General features: G+C 37.0%; 1 pseudogene; it reads left to right on the top strand.

Annotated features, from left to right (window-relative positions):
• Positions 1-2,673: 2,673 nt before the first annotated feature.
• On the top strand, positions 2,674-6,350 carry LOC129677765 (olfactory receptor 5D13-like; annotated as a pseudogene).
• The last annotated feature ends 1,717 nt before the right edge of the window (positions 6,351-8,067 follow it).

Below are 8,067 nucleotides of genomic sequence, written 5' to 3'. Positions count from 1 at the left end.
CACTCTGGAAATCAATCTGGCACTTTCTCAGACAACTAGGAATAGCGCTTCCTCAAGATCCAGCCATACCACTCCTAGGCATATACCCAAAAGAGGCTCAAGTACACAAAAAGGACATCTGCTCAACCATGTTTGTAGCAGCTTTATTTGTAATAGCCAGAAGCTGGAAACAGCCCAGATGCCCCTCAACTGAAGAATGGATGCAGAAACTGTGGTACATCTATACAATGGAGTATTACTGAGCAATGAAAAACAAGGAAATCATGAAATTTGCAGGTAAATGGTGGGACCTGGAAAGGATCATCCTGAGTGAGTTGTCCCAGAATCAAAAAGACACACACGGTATATACTCACTCATATAAACATACAATATAGAATAATCCCACTAAAATCTGTACATCTAAACAAACTAAGCAAAAGAGAGGACCCTAAATAAAATGTTCAATCCCCATCCTGAAAGGCAAAGAGGATGGACATCAGAAGAAAAAGAAAACAGGAAACAACCTAGGAACCTGCTACAGAGGGCCTCTGAAAGCCAGAAGAAGATAACAGGAAACAACCTCGGAACCTGCCACAGAGGGCCTCTGAAAGCCTCTGCCGTGCAGACTGTCAAAGCAGATGCTGAGCCTGATGGCCAACTGATGGACAGAGTGAATGGAATTTTATGTAAGAAGTGGGAAGTAGTAAGAGCTGGAAAGGACAGGAACTCCACAAGGAGAGCAACAGAACAAGAAAATTTGAACACAGGGAACTTCCCAGAGACTCATACTCCAACCAAGGACTATTCATGGAGATAACCTAGAACCCTGACAATGCAGCCACTTCTGATGAGAACTGTTAGACTAAGATCAGAAAGAAGGAGAGGAGGACCTCCCCTATCAGTGGACTTGGGGAGAGGCATGCATGCAGAAATGGGAGGGAAGGGTGTGACCGGGTAGGGAGGAGGGAGGGGCTTATGGGGGGATACAAAATGAATAAAGTGTAATTAATAAAAAATTAAAAAAAAACAATGTGAATCAAATAAAGGTAAGAGTGAAAAAAAAAAAGGTAAATTCTCAATAGCGGAATCTCCAATGGCTCAGAAACACTTAAACAAATGATAAACATCCTTATCCATCAGGGAAATGCAAATCAAAACTACTTTGACATTCCATATTACTACAGTCAGAATGACTAAGTTTGTTAACACAAATGACAGTTTATGCTCGCTAGAATTTGGAGCAAGGGAAATAATCCTCTAGTGCCAGTGTGAGTGAAAACTTGGACAATCACTATGGAATTCAATATAAATTTCTTCATAAAATTTGGAATTGATCTACCTCAATACCCAGCTGTACTACTTTTATGCATATACCCAAGGGAAGCTTCATCCTATCAAAAGGACATTTGCTCATCCATGTTCATTACAGATTTTTCACAACAGCCAGAAACTGAAAAACAAACAAACAAACAAACAAAAACAAAAACTAAACAAAACAAAAAAACTAAATGTGTCTCAACAGAAAAATAGATGAACAAAGTATGGTACATTTACATAATGAAGTTTTACATAACCTTTTTTAAGGTAAGTTTATGACAGTTGCAAGCAAATGGATGCAACTAGAAAAAAAAATCATCTTGAATGAGACAACCAAGACACAGAAAAACAAAACGCTTTGTATTTGCTTAAAAGTGAATATAAGCCATTAAGTAAAGGATAACCAAGATACAGTCCATATACCCAGAGAGGTTAGGTGAAAAGAAGAGCTATAAGGAGGACTTGTGGATCTTCCTGTGTAGTAGAAATAGAAAAGATTTTATGTGTGTATTGAGCAGGGGTGATAACAGGTGCAGGAATGATCAATAGTGGATGGCTGAATGGAGGGTGACTGACGTAAGGGAAGATATGGCTGGAACTGAGGATTTGGGGGGATTGTGGTTCGGAAACAGTGCAGTGAAAACTTCTTGGAATCTATTAAAGTGATCCTAATGAGGAATCCTAGTAATGGAGTATCGTACTCATGGGCATAATACATTCATTATATTTATATAATTTCTGTTATCTTTGTTCTTCTATGGAAATAAATTTGTAAAATAATTTTGTGTGTGAGCATACAGACACTGTTGCTGTAGCTTTCTCTGACCCTTACATTAGCCACAAAGTCATTTTCATCATGTATAAATATATATACATATGTACATATGTACATATATATACATATCATATATATACATGATGAAACCACTGTTATGATATCTTTTCCCTGTATAATTTTGTTATTTCTATATTTATATACATTATATCTATTTTCACTATCTATCTATCTACTAAAAGCGATTATAGAGTACAGTTGATAGTACAAATGCCCTAGGGCTTTTGGATGTAACATACAATCACATGGGACAGTCTTACCTTTAATTGCTCAAACTGTATCCTCCCAGGCAAATTTTCAGTGAAAATCCCTTGGACCCCAAGGCCTTGAAACATATATTTATACCAAATTTGTAACCAGTATTTAAAAATACAACATTTGGTCTAGTATTTTGAGTTTCTCTAAATAAGTGGCTAAACTTCATTTAAAACATTCACTAAATATACTGCTGATGAAAATTCTTCAAGGACTATTTTTATTTATTAAGTAGTAAGCAGGAAGATTTTGATAACTCCTTAATCTTAATGGAGAATTCTAGTAAATGCATCACTCAGGCCCCTCTGTATTTAGGTGAGTTGATTCAGTTCTGTCACTCCATTTGAATGAAGGAATGAGGACCTTAGTATTCTTTTCAAGGGGAAACCAGATTTGTGGATCCCAACAACTTTAAATCTCATTTTCTTGGTTAAGGAAAATCCTTAAGTAATACAGTATTATGCTTTTATGGCTTTCTAGGGGCTATTTCTGTGCATCAAAGAAAGAAAGAAACTTATGCTCAAAAATAATAAAATCTAAGTTATCATAACTCTTTGCAGGTAAGTGAGACCAACAGTTTTCTCTGTAAAATTAAAATTTCAAGTATAGTATGGTGACATAAATCAATACTCTTAGAATTTGAAAGGTGAGATTGGAAAATCAGGATTACAAATCCATTCTTAATTGAGTCCAAAGTTTGCTGAAACATATGGCCCCATAGTTATTTGAAGGCCACAGCTGGCTATGTAAAATCTGGCATCAGAAAAAAGAAAAGACAAAAGCAATATTTTTAATAATCTTTCCTTTCCATCTTCCTGATCCTTGCAGGGTGTGCTACCAACAACATGCTCAGGGCTCAGCAGTCATCAGTCCATTATTTTCAGCAGCTGGAGGAGTCATGAGAGTCTTCGTTAACTACTATTCACTGTAAACTACTTTTTTGAGTCATGCTGAGAGGAGCATTTAGGTTTTAAGTGGTGTATCTGTGTGTATCTGTGAGGCAAGGGTGAATGCAGCGCTGCTGATGAAAATTGATTATTGTTGCTGAAGACTGTTCAGCAATTGATTGTGGTTTTTTCCAAGATTGTTTCTCTGGGTCAAAGCCTATAGTAATTCTCTGAAAAGGTAGTCCAAGTGTGTAAGAGAATAGAAAGAAAATGTTTTGTTCTTTGATTGAGTGTCCAGATAATATTCCGAGGCATCTACACCATAGTTCAGGAGGAAAATTTTGTTCTATTTTATTCTAAGAGTGTAAACCTGCAGATAACTCTCTGTGAGCTAAATTGTCACAAATGTTGATGTATACTACTTAAACTGTGTGTCTCCTATATATCATACTATATTTTACACTATATTAAGTTTATAATAAATTCACCTTCTGATGTTTTACTTCATTAATTAATTTTTTATCAATTACACTTTATTCACTTTGTATCCCAGCTGTAGCCCTCTTTCATCTTCTCCTAATCCTACCATCCTTCCCTCTTCTCCACTCTTGACCCTCCCCGAGTCCACTGATAGGGGAGGTCCTCCTCCCCTTCCATCTGATCCTAGTCTATCAGGTCTCATCAGGACTGGCAGCATTGTTTTCCTCTGTGGCCTGGTAAGGGTGCTCCCCCAGCAGGGGGAGGTGATCAAAGATCCAGCCACTGAGTTCATGTCACAGACAGTCCATGTTCCCATTACTAGGGAACCTACTTAGAGACTGAGCTGCCATGGGTTACATCTGTGTAGGGATTCTAGGTAGAGACATTTCACTTGTAAGATTTATTTTTATTTTGTACATATGTATGCTTGTGTCTTCATAAATATATGTCACATGTTTGGGAGATGATGGGTGCCAGGAGAGTCTGTTTTCTTCCCTGGAGCTGTGAGCTTCCAGTCATGGGTGCTGAGGACTGAACACAGGTCCCCAAAAGAGCAGAAAGGCTTTTGACCACTTACATGTCTTTCTAGATTGAATTAATTTTAAAGGTGTCATACTGGTAAATCATTGTTTTACTGTTAAAGAAATGACAAATAACTCTTTGAAGAACTAATTGGAGTACTTAACTCATTTTTCAGAGTTTTCTGTTTTGACAATTATCTTGGGAAATACTTTAAACATTATTAAAATAACAAAATACTTCTTGGGTCTTTTTTTTTAACATTTTACGTCTTTTATTTATATTCTAAACACATTGTAATAAAAAAGGAAAACCTTGCATTTAAATTGCTTTCATACTATTGCAACACTGCAAGCCCAACATACATTTTTCTCTGATCAGATTATCATGAATTATATTTGGCTATTAACACTAGCCAAAGAACATACCTTTAAAATTCAAGTCAGTTCAAAATAAATAAAAAAATATTTTATACATTGCCACAATGTAGGTATTTTAAATGTTCCAATTATGTTACTCAAGTGCAAACAATACATAGGATAAATAAATAGGAAAAAAAAGCCAAAACCAAATTTATATTTGCACAAGGTTAACATTTACTTACTTTTCTTTCTTCTCCTTACCACTTCTCCCTTTCTCCTTCTTCCTCCTCCTCTTAATCCTCATCCTCCTTTTCCTCCTTTCTTTTCTTCTTTTTTAAAATATCTTATCCAGTGGAATGGGTACCATATTTTCATATTTTTACTGTAAGTTTTGATTAATAGGGGTGGAATATAATTTAAAAAGCTGGAGGCAATGGCGAAGTCTATTTACTACAAAATAACGGGTTTTATGCTTTCAAATTCATGTTTAGGGTTAGAGGGGCCATTCTCAGGAATTCAGCTGTTCATGGTAGTAGGGGCCCCTTTCATTTGAAATATGTGTTGGTAAAATCTGACTTCTCTAATTCTGCTCTAATTATCTTTTTACCCCTTTAAGCTGAAAATATTCCTAGCAGCCGTGTTATATAAATAGAATGTTGCAAAATGAACCTGTTTTTCAGTCATATTTTATAGTAATCATCAGACTTTAAAATACTTATTTCATCCTCTTCTCTATTACAAATACTAGTTCTGACTTTGACAGATTGTCCCCTCCTTTTTTTCTCCATAGTATCCATGAAAACCTGATGTCTGCGGTGACCTTCATCCTCGTGGGCTTCTCAGAGTACCCACACCTCCAAGTGGCCCTCTTCCTCCTGTTCCTCATCATATACACAGTCACCGTGAACCTGGGCATGATGCCATCATCAGGCTCAACCCCAAGCTCCACACACCCATGGACTTCTTTCTTAGTCATCTGTCCTGTGTGAATCTCTTACTCTACTGTCGTCACACAAAAGCTCTTAGAAAACTTGATTGTGGAAGACAGCAGGATCTCCTTCACAGGCTGTGTCATGTAATTCTTCTTCGCATGCATATTTGTTGTGACAGAAACCTTCATGTTGACAGTGATGGCCTATGACAGGTTTGTGGCAGTGTGCAATCCCCTCCTCTACATGGTAGCTATGTCTCAGAAGCTCTACTGCTCCCTGGTAGCTGCATCATACTCCTGAAGTATAATATGTTCATTTGTACTCATACACTTTATGTTGACTTTGTTCTTCTGTGGAACCAAGTTTATAAATAACTTTGCGTGAGAGCATGATGCCATTGTGCCTGTAGCCTGCTCTGATCCCTACATAAGTCAAAAGGTCATTTTCATCTTTGCTACTTTGAATGAGCTAAGCAGTCTGATGATTATTCTCACCTCTTATGTTTCCATTGTCATCACAGTCATGAAAATGCCTACTACTGGGGGACGCTACAAAGTCTTCTCCACCTGTGCCTCTCATCTCACTACCATCACCATTTTCCATAGCATTATCATCTGTCTCTACTGTGTTCCCGCTACAAAAAGTTCTTGGCTTCTTGTCAAGGTGGCCTCTGTCTTCTATGCAATCATCATCCCCATGCTGAACCCAATGATATACAGCCTCAGGAACAAGGATGTGAAGGATGCAGTTAGAAAGCTTTTAAGCTCTCATCTGTCCTATTAACTTGTAGTTCCTGAACAGTTAGGTATATATTTCAGAGTACCCATTTTCTCTCTGAAAGACATAAAGACCCATTTTTATTTTCTTTTTATTTATTTTATTTTTTTATCAATTACACTTTATTCATTTCATATCCCCTCATAAGCTCCTCCCTCCTCCTCTCCCAATCCCACCCTCCCTCCCTCTTCTTCACGAATGCCCCTCCCCAAGTCCACTGATAGGGGAGGTCCTCTTCTCCTTCCTTCTGATCTTAGTTTATCAGATCATCAGGAGTGGCTGCATTGTCTTCCTCTGTGGCCTGATAAGGCTGCTGCCCCCTCGGGGGAGGTGATCAAAGAGCAGGCCAATCAGATTATGTCAGAGACAGTCCCTCTTCCCATTACTATGTAACCCACTTGGACACTGAACTGTTATGTGGTACATCTGTGCAGGGGTTCTAAGTTATCTCCATGAATAGTCCTTGGTTGGAGTATTTTCTTTTTATAAAGCATTTTAGAAACATCTCATTCCAATATTTATTTTATTTTCATGCTAGTAAGTTGTAAATATTATAAATTAATATTCATACTATTTGAATTAAATATTTCATATGCTCATTTTCATGAAATAATGCTGAGAAAGATCTTTATTGTAGTTGATATTTTAAATTTTTGTGGGTTTTTCATAATTTGCATAAGTTCATAAAGGAAATTCATTTGATATTATATCTTGAGAGCTATTAAATAGGAAATGCTGATTATGGACAAGTTTGCATATGTAATTTACAAAGTCTATTTTTTCATTGGACATTTTTATTTGAATATACACCAAAGTATATTTCCCAACCTTCTCTCTATTTTTCCTATTTGGGATAGCATCTTACACCAAGCTATCTTTGTAGATTAGGATGTCCTTTTGTCTATCTCTCCCTTGCTGCTATAGGGCTTACAAGCATCCATTACAACACCCAGCTTCTTTCCCTCTTATGGAAGTAGCAATACAGTACAGGTAACTTATATTTCACAGTACCGTTTATGTTTGTCTGCTCATTTGCTAACAGTCTTTTTATAAATATGTATGTAAGGTGTTTGCCAATCTTTCAATGTAACTTCACCTCTGTGGTTGCTTATTGAAATTTGTATTTGGATAGTTCATAATACATATATATGATATAGATCATTTCGACCCCAGTAGAATATACCAGTCACAATGCTGACTTAACACACACATGCGTCTCTTAGTCACTGATGAAAAGGAATACTCATTAACTATATAGAACAGTAACAGAATAGTAATCCATAGGCAGTAAGATTGATGAGGTTTCTTTGATGTTCTTTGATCTACTTGCACTTTATAATGATGGGTTTTTGTAAAATACACTATAGTTTTGTGTCATCCTTCAACCACCTGCCTACTGCTCTTTGTTGAACGCAGAATCACTTTAACTAGATTTATTTTAAAAACATTTTCAGTGAAAGCCTAGTAAGGGGAGCAGGGGCTGTCTCTGATATGAACTCAGTGGCTAAATCTACCTCTCAGGACAACTAGACTCCAGATAAGTACTGCAGTTATTGCCTATCTCAAAAGGTGGGACTCCTCCCCTTTCCCTGGTTTTGGGACTTCCTTTCTTGACTACCAGACTACTGTTTACTACATGCAACCACTGGCTAGATTGGTGAGTTCACTCCATTTTCTCAGCATACATGCCTCTCTTGGTAGGGGAAGCTTGACCACAAAACTC

Source organism: Psammomys obesus, unplaced genomic scaffold (genome assembly GCF_907164565.1).
Source record: "Psammomys obesus unplaced genomic scaffold, mPsaObe1.curated_primary_1811, whole genome shotgun sequence".
NCBI classification, from domain to species: Eukaryota; Metazoa; Chordata; class Mammalia; order Rodentia; family Muridae; genus Psammomys; species Psammomys obesus.
The sequence above is the reverse complement of the archived record's forward strand: the minus strand, read 5'-3'. Positions and strand labels throughout refer to the sequence as shown.